This window comes from Hyla sarda, chromosome 4 (genome assembly GCF_029499605.1).
Source record: "Hyla sarda isolate aHylSar1 chromosome 4, aHylSar1.hap1, whole genome shotgun sequence".
Taxonomy (NCBI): Eukaryota; Metazoa; Chordata; class Amphibia; order Anura; family Hylidae; genus Hyla; species Hyla sarda.
In genome coordinates, this window is record NC_079192.1 from 54,310,314 (window position 1) to 54,336,444 (window position 26,131).

At 44.8% G+C, this 26,131-nt stretch overlaps 1 protein-coding gene across 2 annotated transcripts in view; it reads left to right on the forward strand.

Annotated features, from left to right (window-relative positions):
- The window catches only part of KAT6A (lysine acetyltransferase 6A), a 61,254-nt gene that overhangs the window by 4,581 nt on the left and 30,542 nt on the right, over window positions 1-26,131 (forward strand). The gene's annotated exons all lie outside the window — the stretch shown is intronic.

The following is a 26,131-nucleotide window of genomic DNA, read 5'->3' on the forward strand; positions in this document are numbered from 1 at the left end:
CTTAGGGCCTTGTACACATTTGCAGCAACTTTTTATTGCTCGGTTCCATCCAAATCCAAAAGCAACTCAGCAAATGGTCATGATTAAGAATCTTCTTTGTGTTTACAGCTTGTATGCAGAGCTTTGTCTGTGTGGTAACAGGCCTCATCCACACACAACCTACTTCTTATTCTGTTGTTGAATGTTAGTAAGAAGTAGGGTACAGGGGACAAAGTTGTACATACACACTTATTGTATTGGAGTCAACCCAGCAGGGAGGTGATCCTGAATATTCGCCCATACTCACTATGGTATATCTGCCCAGAGAAATTCCAGTGCAGCAGCCTCCAATTGTCTTTAATGGATTTCTGCTGCTCTGTGCTCACTGGTAAATTTCCGCTGCAGAATTTCCAATTCTGAATGTTTTCATTCTTCTATGGAATACTGGGCGGAACTGCATTGCAGTCAGCAGGGATGGCATATCCAGGCTGTCATATTGCCCGTTTTTTATCGTGGCGCCTGCTTTGCGCAGAATGTCCACCCAGAATTTCTCCAGGCAAATATTTCATAGTGTTTATGAGCCCTAACCCTCCAAAGCAATGAAATTCTCTGTCTATCCCTGGGTAGGTTCATTGGCATCTCCACTACTCGGGCGTACACCCTTTTCTTAGCGTACCTGCCACCATCTCCATTGCTTTATATTATGCTGCTGGTATGTTGCCCTCTTCATTACCTTCCCCCTGCAGTTTTTCTTTCATTTTTGCCCAGTATTTCCTTCATGATCCTCTTTCAAAGCTTATTCACTGCAGGCAGTGTTCAATGTAGCTGAGGTGCACCATGCAGCGTGCACAGCGCTCGCTCCCGTCTGTCTGATTGTCAGGGAGGGAGCTGCACTGTGCTCGTCATTGTCCAGACTGCACTATGAGAGTTAGGACTCATGCATGAGTCTGAACTCTGAGAGACTTGCGTCCGGGACGTGTAGGGAGACACCTAGTGGTTAGTTTTTACAAGTCAAAAAAATATATAAATATAAAAAAAGACATGGTATTAGAAAGTTGTTTCTAATACATTAATGTTAAATATGTTTTGTCTCATCTTTTATAAAGGATTGTTCCCTTTGTGACCTCTTTGACAAGTCTGGAGTGGTCCTGTGCACCTGTACACTTACCTGTGTTACTACAGGCAGGAGAGTAGTTCAGCAGGGTTGTATTGGTGTCCTGCATAGTGTCATACCTTTTGCCTGTCTCTTTAGGGTATGTTCACACTGGGACATTGCCCAAATGTAGTATTTACCCATCTGGCCACACAAAACAAAGTGATGGGCACCGCTAATACATTCACTGTGGGTGCAGACACGGTTGTCAAAAATGAACGATACAAGGAAAAAGAAAAAAAGCTGACAACCAATGTGAGTGCACACCAACAACTATATAAATGCAGATAAATGAATTTTTATTAGAAAACAACAAAAAAGAGGGCAGTACAGACACTGTTAAAACCACTTAAAAACATTACACAAAAATACATAGAGCCTAGGAATGTTAACCCATCTGGCTACAATTGAAACAGCTGTACAGTGGTCCTTCAACATACGATGGTAATCCGTTCCAAATGGACCATCGTTTGTTGAAACCATCGTATGTTGAGGGATCCGTGCAATGTAAAGTATAGGACAGTGGTCTCCAACCTGAGGACCTCCAGATGTTGCAAAACTACAACTCCCAGCATGCCCGGACAGCCCTTGGCCGGGCATGTTTTGCAACATCTGGAGGTCCGCAGGTTGAAGACCACTGGTATTGGAGGTTATACTCTCGTGTCCCTGCCGCTCCGGACCATTACCGCTGCCCTGGATGTCGCCGCCCATCGCTGTCGCCGCGTCCCCGTGATGTCCCCGACGCTCCGGCAAGGCCTCTGCTTCCCCGGCATCCTCGCTTTCCGTCGCCGCCATCACGTCGCTACGCATGCCGCTCCTATTGGATGATGAGACGTGTGCGCAGCGACGTGATGGAGAGCGCCGACGATGCAGGGGATCCCGAAGAGGACGTGCCGGAGCCTCGAGGACAGGTAAGTGATCATCATCGGACCACACAGGGCACCGTAAATGGCTATCCGGTGGCAGCTGAAGCAGTCTGCGCTGCTAGATAGCTGTTTATGCGATTGTCCCGACATACAAAGAGGCCATTGTATGTTAGTAAAAAAGTTAGTAATAAAGTTTCACTTGTTTGATTGAAATTCCAAGAAAAAAAACTGTGCAAAGTCAAAAACCGTATGGTGCAAACTAGGGATATTATCGGATAATATCGGCCGATAATCATCGTATGTTGATGCTGCCTTCAACATGCGATGGCATTGAGAGGCCATTGTATGTTGAAATGATCGTATGTCGGGGCCATCGCAGGTGGGGGGGTCACTGTATTTGTAGGGGTATCTGGTATTACAATGCAGATCATTGGCAACCAGCATTATATGGATACGAAGTGATTGGCTTTTGGTAAATATAGCTGCTAAAATAGTTTAGCCCACAGGACGCTGATGTCACCAATGTGTGAATGGGTAATGTTCAATAACCTTTACTCCTTAATTTGCTTGGTAAATCTGGGTGCAAGTTTTTTTAGGACATTTTTGAAGAGGATTGCAAAGCAAATTGTACCAAAACATGCTAGATCTCCTCCATATTCCTTCTCCATGGCAGAGGTTACAGACGACGCCACCCATCTTGTATTGAGCTCCTATGAATGGCTTCCTGCTGGGATATTCTCCTATAAATATGTTGCTGCGCTAATGTGGACCAACACATGTTCATCTGGAAAACATTAACAGATGGCTTTGCTGTGTTTGTGCTGCAAGTAGTGTAAGTGCCAACTTCACTTGGTATCTCCTGGTATTGACTAGTTTATCACTTTACTGCTTTTTTCTGTATTGTGGAAGGGATGGAAAAAAAACATTCACAGATGGCAGATTTTAAATTTTACCTATCGTCTCATTCATCTTCATGGGGTTTACAGAAATTCATTCACTTTGTTGCCGAAACAACCCTGTTCACATATAGGAAGATTTTTAGTCTCTTAAATTTTGGTGCATTCATTCCAGAAGCCTGTCCAGAAATACTTATGGGTAGAAAGCATTTTTTTGTTGGTACTGGAGAAGTTGTAGTGGCTCCTGGCATACAGGATGGCACCTGTCTATAATGAGTTCTTTACATCTTGTGTGCACGTTCTACATTGAATCATCATTGGTGCCCTATGGAAGGGTTATGGCTTTAAAGGGATTGTTTATGTTGAACATTATAGATTCAGGCAAAGCTGTCTGCACTGGCACTATTGCCTATGTGGTTGTGAACTACTATAATGGGAATAAGATGGTCTCCTTTAGTTGGACAGGGACAAGCTGGTTGCCTATATGGAAATGTACCTGTTGCTTGTCTTTGGAAGTTTTTATTGTTTGTCCACTAAACCTGACTGATATAAAGGGTAAAATAACGAGCATATTCCTTGTCATCTTTTTAACTTGGCTGCCCAATCCCTCATTGCTGCCATTCTTATAGTGCAGGTCCCTCATGCCAGTTTTGAAACACAAAATGCCCACTTAGGCTGGGTTCACACCACATTTTTGCAGTAAAGTTCCGGTATCAAGTTTTTGATAAAAAAAGATTCCTCAAAACCGGACTAAACTGTATCAAAACATGTGTACAGTTTTAATCCGTATACGGTTTAAAACCATATACGGTTTGAAAAATGATGTCCGGTTGGAACCATTTTTTAAAGGGGGGGGGGGGGGGGGGGGGGGGAGTGTTTTTAACTTTTCCATTATGAATAAAGTTTCACTTGTTTGATTTGAAATTCCAAGAAAAAACTGTGCAAAGTCAAAAACCGTATGGTGCAAACTAGGGATCGACCGATAATCACGATTTTAGGCATTATCGGTATCGGCAATTACCTTGCCGATAATGCCCCGCCGCCCGCCCCGGCCCCATTGCCTCCCCCATCCCCGGATTTATAATTACCTGTTCCCGGGGTCCCCGCTACTTCTGGCTCCTGCTGCATCCTGCGTTTAGCTGTACGCAATGACGAGTGACGTGACGTCACAGTCAGTGCGCACAATGACAGCTCAGGAGGACGCCACCGGAGCCAGATGTAGAGTGGACCCCGGAAACAGGTAATTATAAAATCGGGGATGGGGGAGGCAATGGGGGCGGTGCGGTAGGGGGCATGGAGCGGTGCGGCGGTGGCGGTAATAGGACTCAGGACCCCCGGACAGACGGGGAGAGAAGCGGGTGGCGGCCTATGGCACCGCAAAAGCCACTGCAGTGCATTGATTTAAAGCGCCCGCTTTAAATCAATGATCTGCAGTGGTGTCGTGGGGGGATAAAAAGCTGATAACTTATACCGATATTCCGGTATAAGTTATCGGCTATCTGCCGATTATCGGTATCGGCCCTAAAAAAAACGATATCTGTCGATCCCTAGTCCAAACCAGATGGAACCGTACGCACATACGATTCTGTACGGTTCCCATTGACTCCCATGATTAAAAAAAAGTGTTTTCAATACGGTTTTTCACCCGGACCAAAAACCGTTGTAGACTACAGTTTCGGGTACGGGAAATATAACTGACCAAACCGTACAGGATGCAAAACGGACACAACCGAAAGCATAGTTTGGCATATGGTTTTCAATGGAGAGTCAATTCGTACGGTTTTCATTACGGTTCCGGACCGTTTTCAAATAGAAAATGTTTAAGGGAACTGTACTGCAAAAACAATAGAGAAAAATGTTGTACGCTTCTGAGGAGAGTATATGTCCATCAGATATGTATTTATCCATCAAAATATCTGGCTTGTTTCATACAACACAACTTACAAAAGTTTTATTCTGTGAAGCTGGGAGCCAACAGAGTATATTTAGGGAGGACTTTACAAGGCCTGCAATGTGAGATGTTTTTAGGGGGTAAAAAGTGGATTCTCTTTAACACCTTAAGGACTCAGGGTTTTTGCACTTTCGTTTTTTCCTCCTTACCTTTTAAAAATCATAACCCTTTCAATTTTCCACCTAAAAATCCATATTATGGCTTATTTTTTGCGTCACCAATTCTACTTTCCAGTGACATTAGTCATTTTACCCAAAAATTCACGGCGAAACTCACTTTTTATTCATTTTTTAATGGTATGTGACCAAAAAACGCTTTTTTGGACTTTGGAATTTTTTTTACGTGTGCACCATTGACCATGCGGTTTTACTAACAATATATTTTTATAGTTTGGAAATTTATGCACGCGGCGATACCACACATGTTTATTTTTATTTACACGGTTTTATTTTTTTTATGGGAAAAGGGGGGTGATTCAAACTTTTATTAGGGAAGGGGTTAAATGACCTTTTATTAACTTTTTTTGTAACTTTTTTTTTTTGCAGTGTTATAGGTCCCTATGGGTCCCTATAATCTCTCATGCTGATCACTGGCGTGTATTAACACGCCTGTGATCAGTGCTATCGGCACTTGACTGCTCCTGCCTGGATCTCGGGTACGGAGCAGTCATTCGTCGATAGGACACCGAGGAGGCAGGTAAGGGCCCTCCCGGTGTCCTGTAAGCTGTTCGGGACACCGCGATTTCACTGCGGCGGTCCCGAACAGCCCGACTGACTAGCCGGGATAGTTTCACTTTCACTTTAGAAGGGTTAATACCGCACATTGCCGCGTTGATGAGCGCCAGGACCGACCCTATGTGATGCGGGGTCGCAGCGCGACCCTGCTTCATATCACGGGAGCTGGCGCAGGACGTAAATATATTTACGTCCTGCGTCGTTAAGGGGTTAAAGGGGTACTCGACTGGAAAACATTTTATTTATTTTTTTTTTTTTTTTTTTTTTTAAATCAACTGGATCCAGAAAGTTAGTTAATAGCTGCTTTTTTATAACCTTTTTATTCCCCAAAATTTTTTTTAAAAAGTATTAAGTTTGATATATGCAAATATGGTATCAATAAAAAGTACAGATCACTGCGCAAAAATTTAGCCCTCTTACTGCCGCTTATATGGAAAAATGAAAGTTATAGGTCTTCAAAATAGGGGGATTTTAAACGTACTAATTTGGTTAAACAGTTTGCGTTTTTTTTTTTTAAGGGCAACAGTAATAGAAAAGTATGTTATCATGGGTATCATTTTAATCATAATGACCCAAAGAATAAAGAACACATGTCATCTTTACCGTAAATTGTACGGCGTGAAAACGAAACCTTCCAAAAATTGCGGTTTTCTTTTTAATTTCCCCACACAAATAGTATTTTTTTGGTTGCGCCATACATTTTATGGTAAAGTGAGTGATGGCATTACAACGGACAACTGGTCACGCAAAAAACAAGCCCTCATACTAGTCTGTGGATGAAAATATAAAAGTTATGAATTTTTCGAAGGCGAGGAGGAAAAAATGAAAATGTAAAAATAAAATTGTCTGTGTCCTTAAGGCCCAAATGGGCTTCATCCTTAAGGGGGGAGTTTACAAGTTTTTATAGCCTTAGCTGAATGGCAGCAGTTTTTCCAATGGTTTACAGCTTCAGTCTTGAACTATTGACCCTCCATTCCCTTCCCTTATACAAGTGTCTCTAGTCCTGCAAAAAACATTTCCTTAATCCCTTATCAGTGAGAGGCTAGGTTACCCATGGGTTCCCTGTAACAGCAGAACACAACACTATGAAAAGTGTAAGTATAATTGTGCGTTGCTTGCCATATAGTAAAGCACATGAAAAGCTGCTTCACGGTCACTTGTCAAGTGTTCGTTTTGCGGTTACGTGAGGCACTGCATGCATTGGTCTTTATTCTTACAGTAGAGAAGTCATTAATTATAACTTTTAGTGAATTGGGACACTTAAACTTTCTTTTTTTTTTTATTTTTATTCCAATCGAAATTTAGTAGGAGTCGGTGCATTGTTTGCCGACTCCAGGTACCCAAAATTTCGTCCGACTCCACAGCACTGGTCAGAACTGTACAGTTCTATAGGAGACACATGGTTTGGGGCGGTTGTATAGTTACCAGCTTATAGTACATGCTATGTATGTCCAGATTTGTAACACCGCAAGAAGATTCTGTCTTAGTCGGCCTCCAGTAAGACCTGTCGGTGAGATTTACGAGGGGAACCTGTCTCCCCAGCTGAGGTCTCTGCTCTGATCTTGTGACTTTCGGAGCTACGAGGAAGGTAAACAATGGTTTCCGAAGTATAAACAGTTGGGGCCGGGGCGCTGAAGCCGGGTCTGCTTCCTCCTTCTATGTGCATTGCTTCCTTCATGTCTCCTCCAGAGTTGTGATAATGAGAGGCATATGGAGGCCTGGGTGGAGCATCGAGGATCACTCACATTTCTTGGCATTAGTTCTTGTGTGTTTTTTTTTATTTTTTTCTCATACTCTTGGCAAACAATTTACAGAACTTACAAGAACTTTACAAGAACTTCCCAGCAATATTTTTTATAGACTAAGGCTAGGTTCACATCACGATTTAACCATCCGATTATCGGACCTTAAAATCGGACGAAATTGGATTGCAAAAAAAATCGTATACAATCGTATGTAAAATATTCTTTGCTATCAGATTTTAAAATCCTATCAAAATCATACAGATGAAAATTCCATCCGATTTTCTATAAAAATCTGATCCTGTTTTTAAAAGTGATATGTATGCCAATGGCAATAAAGTTTTATATATTTGAAGTGTATGTGTTTTGAAGTCTACTGCGCATGCGTACGAAAAAATCGTGTGCGATTAGTCTGATAGAATCGCACAGTCAACAGATTCCATGCAATTTACATAGACATCAATAATTTAAAAAAAATCTGACACAATTTCAATCCGACTTTTGAATCCGGACGGAAAATCGTGGTCAACCACGATTTTACCTCCGATCTTAAATCGTGCAAAATCAGATGCGGATCAAAACTGATGCATTTGTTTTCTATCATTAATGAATGGAAGTCAATGGATACGACTTGGCGTGCAGATTTGTACGATTTCAAACTTAAAAATCGTAGGATGATAAAATCGTGATGTGAATGCACCCTAAGGCTCCAGCATTTTACTTTACAAAAAAACAAAACAATCAGATCCGAGGAGCCAGGTATAAAAGTCGGATGCATATTCATATACACCGATCAGCCATAACATTAAAGTGAATAGTATGGATTACCTGATGACAATGGTGTCTGATATATTGAGCATTAAGTTCGTGGAGTTGTGTTGGAAGCAGAAAAAATGGGCAAATGTAATGATCTGAGCGACAATGACGGGATAAATCGTGATTAGGAATCGACCGATATTGATTTTTTTTTAGGGCAGATACCGATAATCTGTGAACTTTGAGGCCGATAGCCGATAACTTATACCGGAATATCGGTATAAGTTATCGGCTAGTTCAACCCCCGGGCCCGCAAAAGACGCTGCAGATCAATGATTTAAAGCGGGCGCTTTAAATCAATGAACTGCAACGGCTTTTGCGGGGCTAGAGACCGGCGCCACCCGCTTCTCCCTGCCTGTCCTGGGGTCCTCCTGAGTCCAACCGCCGCTGCCCCCCCTGCCTATCCTCTGGCCAGAGACCGCCGCCGCCCGCTTCTCTCCCCCTGCCGGTCCGGAGTCCAACCACCACCGCCCTATTGCCTCCCCCATCCCCGGTTTTATAATTACCTGTTCCCGGGGTCCGCGCTTCTTCTTGCTCCAGCGGCGTCCTGAGCTGTCACTATGCGCACTGACTGTGATGTCGCGTTGAGGACGTCACTCGTCATTGCACTGCAACAGCGCAGGACGCCGCAGGAGCCAGAAGTAGCGCGGACCCCGGGAACAGATAATTATAAAACCGGGAATGGGGAAGGCAATAGGGCGGCGGTGGTCGTCTCTGGTTGGGGGGGCATTATGGGCATATTGGCAAGGTAACTGCCAATACTGATGTCCAAAATTGTGAATATCGGCCAAACCGATAATTGGTCGATCCCAAATCGTGAAGACTAGAGGACTAGGTCAGAGCATCTCCAGACATCAGGTTTTGTAGGGTGATCCTGGTATACAGTGCTTAATATCTACCAAAGATGTTCCAAGGTAGGTAGGACAAGTGTCGACGGGTCATTGATGCATCAGTCTTTTCCAACCATTGTGCCACCAGCTGTTGCAAAACTACAACTCCCTTCGACATGGGCAGTTCTGGGCCTGTTGCGGGCTGTAGTTTTGCAACAGCTGGAGCACACCTTCATCTAGTGATTGACGGCTATCCTGTCTGATCCGATACTGTAGGAAAGTTGCTGAAATATCCTCCAGCTAGTAAGGTGTCAGAACACACAGGTCATCACAGCTTTTTGTATATGGCGTTACATAGCTATGGGCCGCTCGGAACACCCTTGCTTACCCTAGTCCACAGCCAAAAGTGTCTTCACGGATATGACCATCAGGACTAGATCATGGAGCAGTAGAAGGCGGCGGCGGTCTGGTCTGATGGATTTTCCTTTACATCATATAAACAGCTGGGTGCAGGTTTTGTTATGGGGAACAAATGGCAGCAGGATGTACAATGGGAAGAAGACAAGCTGGTGGAGGCAGGGTTCTGCTGGGAAGCCTTGGGTCCTAGTATGCATGAATATCACCTACCTTTTTAAAGGGGTACTCCGCGCCTAGATATTTTATCATGGGGGCCCCACTGCTGGGAACCCCTGCAATCTCCCTGCTGCACCCGATGTTCGTTTGGAGTGTTGGGTGCAGCGCTGGAGGCTCGTGAAGTCATGGTCACACCCCCTCAATGCAAGTCAATGCATTTTCCTCCATAAACAGCTGCACATCTGTCTACAGGTTATTCATTGTATTCCTGTTCATTGGTGTGAATGAGGCTGATACCACGTACAACCTGTGGACAGACGGGGGTACACTTTGGCCTTGTTAGATCCCATCTGTTTTGGTGTCCAGAGGGGGGGACCAGACAAATATTTAGCAGGTGGTTTTATTGTTATGGTTGATCTATGTATAACTCAGTCATCCAGGTATATTCCTTCTTTATTGTCCTTCTGTCTACAGTAGCTTTGGCTGAAGCAAATTACTTTATTATTTCGGCTCCTTTTTTGCCTTGTCCCATTCCTTTTCCGCTTCAGCATGGCGGTCTCCTCCTCAGTAGAGATCATGGTTTGGGTCTTGCCAGCGGAACCAGCTGCTTGATACTTTTTTACGTTCTCAATAGTCTAATGGATGAACCCCAGTAGACTGGCCTTAGGGGGGTCATGTGTTCTACTGCGGTGGTGTCCAAACTGTGTCCCTCCCAGATGTTGCAAAACTACAACTCCCAGCATGCACGGACAGCCGTTGGCTGTCCGGGTATGCTGGGAGTTGTAGTTTTGCAACATCTGGAGGGCCACAGTTTGGACACCACTGTTATACCAGCATCATGACTCCCATTGCTGATTCAGTATTACTGTATGTGACTGCTGAGATCACTGGCTAGTAGATCATCTGTGCTGGATTGCTTCTTATTTTAATAATTGATTGACAAAGGGGTATTCTGGAGATTTTTATGTTACCTGCGCTCTGTTTAAATTAAAAAATACCCACCCAAAAAAAATAATAATAAAACAAACCTGAACTTACCCCCTTTGCTCGCCATCAGGGCCAGCTCCACCTATAGGCAAAATAGCCAGCCGCCTAGAGCGCCCTCTTAATGCCCTCCGCAAGAAACTTTCTCCGGGCCCTGACCGCTGCAAAACACTCACCCCAGTAGTAAGGAGATTACATGAGGAGGGGGTTTGTTACAGTGTGTCACTCCAGAAGTAAGGTAATTACATGGGGAGGGGGTTTGTTACAGTGTGTCATCCCAGTAGTAAGGAGATTACATGAGGAGGGGGTTTGTTACAGTGTGTCATCCCAGTAGTAAGGAGATTACATGAGGAGGTTTGTTACAGTGTCACCCCAGTAGTAAGGAGATTACATGAGGAGGAGGTTTGTTACAGTGTGTCACCCCAGTAGTAAGGAGATTACATGAGGAGGTTTGTTACAGTGTGTCACCCCAGTAGTAAGGATATTACATGAGGAGGAGGTTTGTTAGTGTGTCATCCCAGTAGTAAGGAGATTACATGAGGAGGTTTGTTACAGTGTGTCACCCCAGTAGTAAGGATATTACATGAGGAGGAGGTTTGTTACAGTGTGTCACCCCAGTAGTAAGGAGATTACATGAGGAGGAGGTTTGTTACATTGTGTCACCCCAGTAGTAAGGAGATTACATGAGGAGGTGGTTTGTTACATTGTGTCACTCCAGAAGTAAGGTAATTACATGGGGAGGAGGTTTGTTACAGTGTGTCATCCCAGTAGTAAGGAGATTACATGAGGAGGAGGTTTATTACAGTGTGTCACCCCAGTAGTAAGAAGATTACATGAGGAGGAGGTTTGTTACAGTGTCACCCCAGTATTAAGGTAAGTACATGAGGTTTGTTACAGTGTGTCACCCCAGTAGTGAGGATATTACATGAGGAGGTTTGTTACAGTGTGTCACCCCAGTAGTGAGGATGTTACATGAGGAGGAGGTTTGTTAGTGTGTCACCTCAGTAGTAAGGGGATTACATGAGGAGGGGGTTTGCTACAGTGTGTCACCCCAGTAGTAAGGAGATTACATGAGATGGAGGTTTGTTACAGTGTATCACCCCAGTAGTAAGGAGATTACATGAGGAGGTTTGTTACAGTGTCACCCCAGTAGTAAGGAGATTACATGAGGAGGGGGTTTGTTATAGTGTGTCACCCCAGTAGTAAGGTAAGTACATGAGGAGGTTTGTTACAGTGTGTCACCCCAGTAGTAAGGAGATTACATGAGGAGGGGGTTTGTTATAGTGTGTCACCCCAGTAGTAAGGTAAGTACATGAGGTTTGTTACAGTGTGTCACCCCAGTAGTAAGGAGATTACATGAGGAGGGGGTTTGTTATAGTGTGTCACCCCAGTAGTAAGGAGATTACATGAGGAGGGGGTTTGTTATAGTGTGTCACCCCAGTAGTAAGGAGATTACATGAGGAGGGGGTTTGTTATAGTGTGTCACCCCAGTAGTAAGGTAAGTACATGAGGTTTGTTACAGTGTGTCACCCCAGTAGTAAGGTGGGGCGTGTCATGGGAGGAGTCAATGGGCAGAAAATGGCAGAAAAATTAGTTTTTGCTTAGGGTGGCAAAAATCCTTGCACCAGCCCTGCTTGCCATATCCATGCTAGTCCCATGGCGCGCGGTGCTTCGTTGTGTCTGTGTCATGTCACGTGAGGACCTTCCATGTTGTTCCCAGAAACTGCATCCCATTCCCAGGCTCCATTCAGTTTAGCAAAAGTTTAGACTACTCCTCTAACACTGCCACTTTAAATGGACACTATCCGCATGTTAGCCCGTACTGTCCGGCTGGTATTGGGTAATGGCGCTTGTGACACTGATCTCTATGGTATCTTCTTTATGTATCTCCCATGCAGAGAAATATAAATTAATAATATGCTACTGACTGAATTGCTTGTTCTATTCTTGGGAGTCCAGTGGGCGGTCCTACTCGGTGATTGACAGCTTTCCCTGAATAAGCGTATGTGTACAGACATATGTCGGTCACCACATTTTTTGTTTATATTAAAGTACATTTATTTTGGCAGTATATAAAATGTAGTCAGTTACGCTGTTGTGTACATTAACGTATACATTAAACTGAGACCAAACGCAGTGTGAACGTGGCCTTATACGAAATATTTTCCCATATATCTATTTATCAATCTGTAAAATATTTATTTATTTTATGTAAAATAAAATATTTCATATAAGGCCACGTTCACACTGCGTTTGGTTCCCCCTGCTCTATACACTAATGCAGTGGTCTCACACTGTGGCCCTCCAGATGTTGCAAAACTTCAACTCCCAGCATGCCCGGACAGCCGTTGGCTGTCCGGGCATGCTGGGAGTTGAAGTTTTGCAACATCTGGAGGGCCACAGTGTGAGACCACTGCTATGCCCATACATTACACAGCAGTTCCATAGGTAGGTTCTTGTAGAACATGTCGCTGATAGATCAGATTACTTGTTCAGCGTGACTGGTTCCCGCTACTGTGTTGCATTTTGGTGGATTTAACATTTTACCTGGGGCAAACACTAGAGATGAGCGAACTTACAGTAAATTCGATTCGTCACGAACTTCTCGGCTCGGCAGTTGATGCCTTTTCCTGCATAAATGAGTTCAGCTTTCAGGTGCTCCCGTGGGCTGGAAAAGGTGGATACAGTCCTAGGAGACTCTTTCCTAGGACTGTATCCACCTTTTCCAGCCCACCGGAGCACCTGAAGGCTGAACTAATTTACGCAGGATAAGACATAAACTGCCGAGCCGAGAAGTTCGTGACGAATCGAATTTACTGTAAGTTCGCTCATCTCTAGCAAACACTAAATTTCCCATAGAGCTATGCTGCAGAGATGGCAAAAATCTTGGGCTGTTATCTCACAAGCCCTCTGGTGGGGATATTACTAAGGGTGGGTTCACACCACGATTTTGCTGTACGGTTTCGGCATACGGTTTCATAAAAAAAAGTATGCAACCTTACAGAAAACGGTGTCCATAGACTTCCCATTCAAAACCGTATTCACCATAATGTATACGGTTGTCTCCGTTTTTCAAGCCATACGGCTTTTTTTTTTTTTTTTTTTTTTTTTTTTTTTTTTTTTTTTTACAGAAAACCGTGGCCTACCACTGTTTTTGGTCCGGGTGAAAAACCGTATCAAACTATATACGTTTTTTTATTTATTTTTATTTTTTTTTATATGGGAGTCAATGGGAACCGTACAGAACTGTATGTGTGCACGGTTCCATCCAGTTTTCACCATACGGATTTTGACTTTGCACAGTTTTTTTTTTCTTGGAATTTCAATGTAACAAGTGAAACTTTATTCATAAGAGTGAAAAGTTAAAAACGTATACATTTTATTTTCTTAAACGGATGCAACCGGACATCATTTTTCAAACCGTATACAGATAGAAATTTGTACACACGTTTTGATACAGTTTTGAGGAATCATATTTTTTTATTTTTTTTTTATCAAAAACCTGATACGGGAATTGTATTGCAAAAATGTGGTGTGAACCCAGCCTTACACACATAACAAAAATTGCCTTAACCTACTGTTTGAGGGAGCATCAGCCTGTTTTAATGTGCATTGTAATTAAAACTAATTTTTGCTATTGCACTCCTTAATGGTAAATAAAAAATCTTTCTAATGTACATAGTTTAAAAATATGAAGTTTTTTTTAAATATTTTATGTGTTTAAAAAAAAGCTGCCACTAGGTGTCTCTCTACTTGCCAGAGCACATTCCTCCTCCCCCCCACCCCATCTCTTGCACAGACTTTGGACCCCAGCCAGCCTGGCAGAAGTCCAGAATCAGGAAATGCTGAGGGCTGTGTGTGTAGCTAGTGCTGGGCGGTATACTGGTTCATACCAAATACCGGTGTGTTTTTTCTGTACGATATGAATTTCTTTCTATACCGGTCAGCTGCAGCGCTGTCCCCACGTCTGTTTTAAAGGGAAATGAGTGGGAAAAAAAATACTGTCAAATACCGTGGAACCGCCATAAGTTTGAAAATTACCGTGATAACCATTTTTGGTCATACTGCCCAGCACTATGTGCAGCCTTATCCAATCATAGCTCATCTCACACTGAACTGCCCTGGGCTGTGTATCAGAGTGAGGGAGGAAGTTCTCCCCTGTATGGCTTCAGATGATGTCACGCCTGCTGGGGAACACCCCTTCCCAGTCTGTGACTCTGAGACTGAGCAGAAAATACAGAGCAATATCAAGGTATAAAACTAAAAAATAATAAAAATAAAGGCAGAGGGTGGTTTATCATGATTGGGGCAGTGATCTGTGAGGATTATAAAATGTAAGATCACAAGAGGTACTCTATAAGGTATATGTGGTGTCCTGACTCTCAGGGGAAAGAAGAATTGGACAGATTGACTTTTACTGCCCGATTTCTTTTGCCCCCTAATCCTCAACCCACCCCAGAAGTAAATGTTAGCTACTTACTCCCTTTCTGATCAAGCCAATTGTGTATATGTCTGAGGAGGATGGCAGGCATAGCTGTTTAATGACCCCGCATTCGTCTGACCTCTATTGGAGGTGTATGGCCACCTGTTCACACTGGCGCTGTGTGAGGAATGTTTTCAGCGCCAAATCCTGGATGAGATTTATCAGACGCTGCAAAGAGAGAGAGTTCCTACAGGGATGACAGTACAGTATAAGCAATGATAAGACTTATTTAGCGATCTGTGTGTATTTGGGACGAGCTGCAGTTTGTTAGGGTGAGACGGGTGTTGGTGTGTACCAGGCAGGGCCGGCCCTACAATGGGTCCCACTTGGTCCATTGGATCCAGGGGGCACATTCACAGGGGTGGCGAACTGCCGCCCCGAGAAGCATTTTGGACCCCTTCGTAATCCGTGACAGACCTAGTCTACCGTGGTGCCGCTCAGGGTATATAGAGCGGGCTCCTGATTCCTGTAGCTGGGGGCTGCTGCTAATAGCCGGCATGCAGCGATCACTGCAGCCGGCTATTAACCCTTTAGATCGCCACTGACAGCGGCATCTAAATGGAGCTTTAACCCCTTAAGGACCAGGCCATTTTATACCTTAAGGACCGGAGCGTTTTTTGCAATTCTGACCACTGTCACTTTAAACATTAATAACTCTGGAATACTTTTAGTTATCATTCTGATTCCGAGATTGTTTTTTCGTGACATATTCTACTTTAACTTAGTGGTAAAATTTTATGGTAACTTGCATCCTTTCTTGGTGAAAAATCCCAAAATTTGATGAAAAAAATGAAAATTTTGCATTTTTCTAACTTTGAAGCTCTCTGCTTGTAAGGAAAATGGATATTCAAAATATTTTTTTTTGGGGTTCACATATACAATATGTCTACTTTATGTTTGCATCATAAAATTTGAGTTTTTACTTTTGGAAGACACCAGAGGGCTTCAAAGTTCAGTAGCAATTTTGAAATTTTTCACAAAATTTTCAAACTCACTATTTTTCAGGGACCAGTTCAGTTTTGAAGTGGATTTGAAGGGTCTTCATATTAGAAATACCCCATAAAAGACCCCATTATAAAAACTACACCCCCTAAAGTATTCAAAAAAACATTCAGTAAGTGTATTAACCCTTTAGGTGTTTCACAGGAATAGCAGCAAAGTGAAGGAGAAAATTCAAAATCTTCATTTTTTACACTCGCATGTTCTTGTAGACCCAATTTTTGAATTTTTGCAAGGGGTAAAAAGGAAAAAATTTTTACTTGTATTTGAAACCCAATTTCTCTCGAGTAAGCACATACCTCATATGTCTATGTTAATTGTTCGGCGGGCGCAGTAGAGGGCTCAGAAGGGAAGGAGCGACAAATGGTTTTTGGGGGGCATGCCGCATTTAGGAAGCCCCTATGGTGCCAGGACAGCAAAAAAAAAAAACACATGGCATACCATTTTGGAAACTAGACCCCTCAGGGAACGTAACAAGGGGTAAAGTGAACCTTAATACCCTACAGGTGATTCACGACTTTTGCATATGTAAAAAAAATATATATTTTTTTTACCTAAAATGCTTGGTTTCCCAAAAATTTTACATTTTTAAAAAGGGTAATAGCAGAAAATACCCCCCAAAATTTGAAGCCCAATTTCTCCTGATACAGAAAACACCTCGCATGGGGGTGAAAAGTGCTCTGCTGGTGCACTACAGGTCTCAGAAGAGAAGGAGTCACATTTGGCTTTTTGAAAGCAAATTTTGCTCTGGGGGCATGCCGCATTTAGGAAGCCCCTATGGTGCCAGAACAGCAAAAAAAAAACACATGGCATACCATTTTGGAAACTAGACCCCTCGGGGAACGTAACAAGGGGTAATGTGAACCTTAATACCCTACAGGTGTTTCACGACTTTTGCATATGTAAAAAAATATATATTTTTTTTACCTAAAATGCTTGGTTTCCCAAAATTTTTACAATTTTAAAAAGGGTAATAGCAGAAAATACCCCCCAAAATTTGAAGCCCAATTTCTCCCGATTCAGAAAACACCCCATATGGGTGTGAAAAGTGCTCTGCTGGCGCACTACAGGTCTCAGAAGAGAAGGAGTCACATTTGGCTTTTTGAAAGTGAATTTTGCTCTGGGGGCATGCCGCATTTAGGAAGCCCCTATGGTGCCAGGACAGCAAAAAAAAAACACATGGCATACCATTTTGGAAACTAGACCCCTCGGGGAACGTAACAAGGGGTAATGTGAACCTTAATACCCTACAGGTGTTTCACGACTTTTGCATATGTAAAAAAATATATATTTTTTTTACCTAAAATGCTTGTTTTCCCAAAAATTTTACATTTTTTAAAAGGGTAATAGCAGAAAATACCCCCCAAAATTTGAAGCCCAATTTCTCCCGAGTACGGCGATACCCCATATGTGGCCCTAAACTGTTGCCTTGAAATACGACAGGGCTCCAAAGTGAGAGCGCCATGCGCATTTGAGGCCTAAATTAGGGACTTGCATAGGGGTGGACATAGGGGTATTCTACGCCAGTGATTCCCAAACAGGGTGCCTCCAGCTGTTGTAAAACTCCCAGCATGCCTGGACAGTCAACGGCTATCTGGCAATACTGGGAGTAGTTGTTTTGCAACAGCTGGAGGCTCCGTTTTGGAAACAGTGGCGTACCAGACGTTTTTCATTTTTATTGGGGAGGGGGGTTGTATAGGGGTATGTGTATATGTAGTGTTTTTTACTTTTTATTTTATTTTGTGGTAGTGTAGTGTTTTTAGGGTATAGTCGCACGGGCGGGGGTTCACAGTAGTTTCTCGCTGGCAGTTTGAGCTACGGCAGAAAATTTGACGCAGCTCAAACTTGCAGCCGGATACTTACTGTAATCCTCCGCCCATGTGAGTGTACCCTGTACGTTCACATTGGGGGGTTGGAACATCCAGCTGTTGCAAAACTACAACTCCCAGCATATACGGTCTATCAGTGCATGCTGGGAGTTGTAGTTTTGCAACCGCTGGAGGCTCCGTTCTGGAAACAGTGGCGTACCAGACGTTTTTCATTTTTATTGGGGAGGGGAGGGGGGCTGTATAGGGGTATGTGTATATGTAGTGTTTTTACTTTTTATTTTATTGTGTGTTAGTGTAGTGTAGTGTTTTTAGGGTACAGTCACACGGGCGGGGGGTTCACAGTAGTTTCTCGCTGGCAGTTTGAGTTGCGGCAGAAATTTTGCCGTACCTCAAACTTGCAGCCGGATACTAACTGTAATCCTCCGCCCATGTGAGTGTACCCTGTACGTTCACATTGGGGGGGGAACATCCAGCTGTTGCAAAACTACAACTCCCAGCATGTACGGTCTATCAGTGCATGCTGGGAGTTGTAGTTTTGCAACAGCTGGAGGCACACTGGTTGTGAAACACAGAGTTTGGTAACAAACTCAGTGTTTTGCAACCAGTGTGCCTTCAGCTGTTGCAAAAGCTACAACCCCCAGCATGTACGGACAGCGGAAGGGCATGCTGGGTGTTGTAGTTATGCAACAGCTGGAGGCATACTACTTTGGCTGGGGATGCTGGGGATTGTAGTTATGCAACAGCTGGAGACACTGGTTTACTACTTAACTCAGTGTGCCTTCAGCTGTTGCAAAACTACAACTCTCAGCAGTCACTGACAGCCAACGGGCATGCTGGGAGTTGTAGTTATGCAACCACCAGATGCACCACTACAACTCCCAGCATGCACTTTAGCTGATTGTGCAAGCTGGGAGTTGTAGTTACACAACAGCTGAAGGTACACTTTTCCATAGAAAGAATGTGCCTCCAGCTGTTGCAAAACTACAAGTCCCAGCATGCCCATAAAGGCATGCTGGGAGTTGTGGTGGTCTGCCTCCTGCTGTTGCATAACTACAGCTCCCAGCATGCCCTTTTTGCATGCTGGGAGCTGTTGCTAAGCAACAGCAGGAGGCTGTCACTCACCTCCAACGATCCTCGCCGCACAGGTCAGTCCCTCGTCGTCTCCGCCGCCGCCGCTGCTCCTGGGGCCCCGATCCCAACAGGGGCGCCGGGGATCGGGGTCCCCAGCACCCGGGGTGCACGTCCCGCACCCGCTCACGTCCTCCGGAAGAGGGGCGGAGCGGGTTGCGGGAGTGACACCCGCAGCAGGCGCCCTGATTGGTCGGCCGGTAATCCGGCCGACGAATCAGGGCGATCGTGAGGTGGCACCAGTGCCACCTCACCCCTGCAGGCTCTGGCTGATCGGGGCCGTCTCTGACGGCCCCGATCAGCCAATAATTCCGGGTCACCGGGTCACTGGAGACCCGATTGACCCGGAATCAGCCGCAGATCGCTGGACTGAATTGTCCAGCGATCTGCGGCCATCGCCGACATGGGGGGTCATAATGACCCCCCTGGGCGATATGCCCCGATGCCTGCTGAACGATTTCAGCAGGCATCGGGGACCGGCTCCGCTCCAGATGGTTGCGGGGGGCCGGTAAAACACATGACGTTCTCATACGTCATGTGTCCTTAAGGACTCGGAAATGGAGACGTATGAGAACGTCATGTGTCCTTAAGGGGTTAAAGGGGTATTCCAGTAAAAAAAGAGAAAAACTTTTTTTTTTTCATATCAACTGGCTCCAGAAAGTTAAACAGATTTGTAAATGACTTCTATTAAAGAATCTTAATCATTCTAGTACTTATCAGCTACTGAAGTGCTGAAGTTGAGTTGTTGTTTTCTGTCTGACCACAGTGCTCTCTGCTGACACCTGTCTGTCTGTCTCAGGAACTGTCCAGAGCAGGAGAGGTTTGCTATGGGGATTTGCTCCTACTCTGGACAGTTCCTGACATGGACAGAGGTGTCAGCAGAGAGCACTGTGGTCAGACAGAAAAGAACAATTCAACTTCAGCAGCTAAGTACTGGAAGGATTAATATTTTTTTTAAATGAACAGCATTTCACTCCTACACAATGTCTTGGGCCGTCCCTGGTGCCGGGGCAATGTTGTAACATTCTAGCTCTCATGGCGTGTCTAATCTGATAGGTGCGGCATACATTGGGCAGTGTGGTGACATTGTGGCCCTCATGGTTTATCTAATCCCATAGGTGCAGCATACATTGGGCAGTGTGGTGACATCTAATCCCATAGGTGCAGCATACATTGGGCAGTGTGGTGACATCTAATCCCATAGGTGCGGCATACATTGGGCAGTGTGGTGACATTGTGGTCCTCATGGTTTATCTAATCACATAGGTGCAGTATACATTGGGCAGTGTAGTGATATTGTGGTACTCATGACAAGTCTAATCCCATAGGTGCGGCATACATTGGGCAGTGTAGTGACATTGTGGTCCTCATGGTTTATCTAATCCCATAGGTGCAGCATACATTGGGCAGTGTGGTGACATTGTGGTCCTCATGGTTTATCTAATCCCATAGGTGCAGCATACATTGGGCAGTGTGGTGACATTGTGGCCCTCATGGTTTATCTAATCCCATAGGTGCGGCATACATTGGGCAGTGTGGTGACATTGTGGCCCTCATGGTTTATCTAATCCCATAGGTGCGGCATACATTGGGCAGTGTGGTGACATCTAATCCCATAGGTGCAGCATACATTGGGCAGTGTGGTGACATCTAATCCCATAGGTGCGGCATACATTGGGCAGTGTGGTGACATTGTGGTCCTCATGGTTTATCTAATCCCATAGGTGCAGTATACATTGGGCAGTGTGGTGACATTGTGGTACTCATGACAAGTCTAATCCCATAGGTGCGGCATACATTGGGCAGTGTGGTGACATTGTGGCCCTCATGGTTTATCTAATCCCATAGGTGCGGCATACATTGGGCAGTGTGGTGACATTGTGGCCCTCATGGTTTATCTAATCCCATAGGTGCGGCATACATTGGGCAGTGTGGTGACATTGTGGCCCTCATGGTTTATCTAATCCCATAGGTGCGGCATACATTGGGCAGTGTGGTGATATTGTGGCCCTCATGGTTTATCTAATCCCATAGGTGCGACATACATTGGGCAGTGTGGTGACATCTAATCCCATAGGTGCAGCATACATTGGGCAGTGTGGTGACATTGTGGCCCTCATGGTTTATCTAATCCCATAGGTGCAGCGTACATTGGGCAGTGTGGTGACATTGTGGCCCTCATGGTTTATCTAATCCCATAGGTGCGGCATACATTGGGCAGTGTGGTGACATCTAATCCCATAGGTGCAGCATACATTGGGCAGTGTGGTGACATTGTGGTACTCATGGTTTATCTAATCCCATAGGTGCAGCGTACATTGGGCAGTGTGGTGACATTGTGGCCCTCATGGTTTATCTAATCCCATAGGTGCGGCATACATTGGGCAGTGTGGTGACATCTAATCCCATAGGTGCAGCATACATTGGGCAGTGTGGTGACATCTAATCCCATAGGTGCGGCATACATTGGGCAGTGTGGTGACATTGTGGTACTCATGGTTTATCTAATCCCATAGGTGCAGTATACATTGGGCAGTGTGGTGACATTGTGGTCCTCATGGTTTATCTAATCCCATAGGTGCAGTATACATTGGGCAGTGTGGTGACATTGTGGTCCTCATGGTTTATCTAATCCCATAGGTGCGGCATACATTGGGCAGTGTGGTGACATTGTGGCCCTCATGGTTTATCTAATCCCATAGGTGCGGCATACATTGGGCAGTGTGGTGACATTGTGGCCCTCATGGTTTATCTAATCCCATAGGTGCAGCGTACATTGGGCAGTGTGGTGACATTGTGGTCCTCATGGTTTATCTAATCCCATAGGTGCAGCATACATTGGGCAGTGTGGTGACATCTAATCCCATAGGTGCAGCATACATTGGGCAGTGTGGTGATATTGTGGCCCTCATGGTTTATCTAATCCCATAGGTGCAGCATACATTGGGCAGTGTGGTGACATCTAATCCCATAGGTGCAGTATACATTGGGCAGTGTGGTGACATTGTGGTCCTCATGGTTTATCTAATCCCATAGGTGCAGTATACATTGGGCAGTGTAGTGATATTGTGGTACTCATGACAAGTCTAATCCCATAGGTGCAGCGTACATTGGGCAGTGTGGTGACATTGTGGCCCTCATGGTTTATCTAATCCCATAGGTGCAGCGTACATCAGGCAGTGTGGTGACATTGTGGTCCTCATGGTTTATCTAATCCCATAGGTGCGGCATACATTGGGCAGTGTGGTGACATTGTGGTCCTCATGGTTTATCTAATCCCATAGGTGCGGCATACATTGGGCAGTGTGGTGACATTGTGGTCCTCATGGTTTATCTAGTCCCATAGGTGCAGTATACATTGGGCAGTGTAGTGATATTGTGGTACTCATGACAAGTCTAATCCCATAGGTGCAGCATACATTGGGCAGTGTGGTGACATTGTGGTACTCATGGTTTATCTAATCCCATAGGTGCAGCATACATTGGGCAGTGTGGTGACATTGTGGCCCTCATGGTTTATCTAATCCCATAGGTGCGGCATACATTGGGCAGTGTGGTGACATCTAATCCCATAGGTGCAGCATACATTGGGCAGTGTGGTGACATCTAATCCCATAGGTGCGGCATACATTGGGCAGTGTGGTGACATTGTGGTCCTCATGGTTTATCTAATCCCATAGGTGCAGTATACATTGGGCAGTGTGGTGACATTGTGGTACTCATGACAAGTCTAATCCCATAGGTGCGGCATACATTGGGCAGTGTGGTGACATTGTGGTACTCATGGTTTATCTAATGCCATAGGTGCGGCATACATTGGGCAGTGTGGTGACATTGTGGTCCTCATGGTTTATCTAATCCCATAGGTGCGGCATACATTGGGCAGTGTGGTGACATTGTGGCCCTCATGGTTTATCTAATCCCATAGGTGCAGCGTACATCAGGCAGTGTGGTGACATTGTGGTCCTCATGGTTTATCTAATCCCATAGGTGCGGCATACATTGGGCAGTGTGGTGACATTGTGGTACTCATGGTTTATCTAATCCCATAGGTGCAGTATACATTGGGCAGTGTAGTGATATTGTGGTACTCATGACAAGTCTAATCCCATAGGTGCAGCATACATTGGGCAGTGTAGTGATATTGTGGTACTCATGACAAGTCTAATCCCATAGGTGCAGTATACATTGGGCAGTGTAGTGATATTGTGGTACTCATGACAAGTCTAATCCCATAGGTGCAGCGTACATTGGGCAGTGTGGTGACATTGTGGTACTCATGGTTTATCTAATCCCATAGGTGCGGCATACATTGGGCAGTGTGGTGACATCTAATCCCATAGGTGCGGCATACATTGGGCAGTGTGGTGACATTGTGGTACTCATGGTTTATCTAATCCCATAGGTGCAGTATACATTGGGCAGTGTGGTGACATTGTGGCCCTCATGGTTTATCTAATCCCATAGGTGCGGCATACATTGGGCAGTGTGGTGACATCTAATCCCATAGGTGCGGCATACATTGGGCAGTGTGGTGACATTGTGGTACTCATGGTTTATCTAATCCCATAGGTGCGGCATACATTGGGCAGTGTGGTGACATCTAATCCCATAGGTGCGGCATACATTGGGCAGTGTGGTGACATCTAATCCCATAGGTGCGGCATACATTGGGCAGTGTGGTGACATTGTGGTACTCATGGTTTATCTAATCCCATAGGTGCGGCATACATTGGGCAGTGTGGTGACATCTAATCCCATAGGTGCAGCATACATTGGGCAGTGTGGTGACATTGTGGCCCTCATGGTTTATCTAATCCCATAGGTGCGGCATACATCAGGAAGTGTGGTGACATTGTGGCCCTCATGGTTTATCTAATCCCATAGGTGCAGCATACATTGGGCAGTGTGGTGACATTGTGGTACTCATGGTTTATCTAATCCCATAGGTGCAGCATACATTGGGCAGTGTGGTGACATTGTGGCCCTCATGGTTTATCTAATCCCATAGGTGCAGCATACATTGGGCAGTGTGGTGACATTGTGGCCCTCATGGTTTATCTAATCCCATAGGTGCAGCATACATCAGGCAGTGTGGTGACATTGTGGTACTCATGGTTTATCTAATCCCATAGGTGCAGCATACATTGGGCAGTGTGGTGACATTGTGGCCCTCATGGTTTATCTAATCCCATAGGTGCAGCGTACATCAGGCAGTGTGGTGACATTGTGGCCCTCATGGTTTATCTAATCCCATAGGTGCAGCGGGCAGTGAAATGTAGTGGCCGTGCACTATTTCAGGAAGGTAACTTAGATATTTCCAGTCGGGTGGTGTCAGCCGTGCGCAGGACGGGACTATTTATATCCTCGGCTTGTTGTCGGTGGGTGTCATAGAGAGCAATGACAAACGCTTCCTGTTTCCACTGTCTGTGATGCTTGGCACTAATCCGCCGCTTTATGGGCAGCGACATTGTGTCCTCTCCCATGTATCTGGACGACCTCCAGACAGTGACCACACTCATGGACCTTCCCTTATTTTTGCTTTTTATTTAAAGGGATGTCTTTCTCCTTCTCTGAGAGGTTTACGTGACTTGTTTAGTATTTTATGGCTTCATGTTATGTAAAGTTTTTTTCTTTCGGCTGAACGCCCCTATACTCTGTTTATTTGCTCCATAATAAAGTTACAGGGGGTTTATAGTATTAAAAATCATGGCTGCTTTCTTTCAAAGCAGTGCTACAACTCACTGCAGGTTGTGTGTGGTATTGCGAGTCAGCCCTTATTCCCCCTGTACATTGGTAATTGGAGCTTGGTTCTCATGCACTTTAATGGGGGTTGAGCTGCAATAACCCAGCACATGCCTCCAGCTGTTTCAAAACTGCAATTCCCAGCATGCCTGGGCAGCAGCAGCTGGAGGCACACTGGTTTGGAGGCACTGATGTAAGGGATCCTCAGGCACCATTTTTTTTCTTTTGTTTTTCTGCAGAACGAGGGATGATGAAATGTAGGTGTAAGCCTAGTAGAAGATCAAAAATACTAGTAGTTTTACAACAGCTGGAGGCACCCTGGTTGGGAAACACTGCTCTACACAGTATTAAAGTACTATGCTGAGGACAGGCCAAGAATTAAATAAATAAATAAAATTAAAAATTGGTGTACCTCTTTAATCTGGTTTGTCTTCCAGTATAAAATGCTTTCCCCCCCCCCCCCCCCCACCCAAGTACCCACCAATAAGCATCACCCCCATTGTCTTAGGCAATGTTTCCCAACCAGGGTGCCTCCAGCTGTTGCAAAACTACAACTCCTAGAATGCTGGGAGTTGTAGTTTTGCAACAGCTGGTGGACCACATTTTGGAAATCTAGGACCTATAACATAAATGTGGATCTCAGATTTTCATTGCTCTAACACCTTGAAGATCGGTAAATAGGAGTTTGCATGTTCTGCAACCTCCAGCAGTCCCATGGAAAGTCTTCAGCTTTGCTCTTGATTGTAATAGAAATGCTCAGCGGACATGCATTCGGGCTGCCCTGTAGTTACAGCATTGGGATATGTTCACACTGCGCAATATCCCCCCAGGTCAGAGATTCCGTCTGTGGTCACCGCAAAAAATATTCTGAGCAAGGACCGGACAAACCTGTGCCATCACCATTGTCGGCAATACTGTCCGCACATAATTCCTGCTGGAAGAATGAAAATGTTAATTCTTTGTGTGAATTTCTACTGCAGAATTCTCCGCCACTGAAATTCTGCAGTGAATTGGCAACGAAAGGCCCATTCATATCAGTGCAGCAGAGAATCCATAGTGTGAACATACTCTTAAAATGCTTCAGTATATACTGCAAAGCTGAAGCGCCAACTTGGTTACATCCACCCATCGGCTGCTACTAGGGATTAGCAGGTCAGATAAAAAATAAAGGCGACTTGTTCCGTCGCCTAGTGACGCTGTAGGTTAGGCCTACACGATATATCGCAATCCCAATCAAATTGCTATAAATGTCCATATTGGCCCTGGGAAAATGATGCGATTCTTACTTGCGGCTCTGGCAGTGGCGGGTCCAACAGCTCTGGTGACTGTAGCGGTGGCAGCTCGGCCAGGCTTCCTGTGTCCTTGCTGACTTTGTACTCCGGCGTCCTATCTGATTGCTGGCGTACGCAGAAAGCTCCTCCCA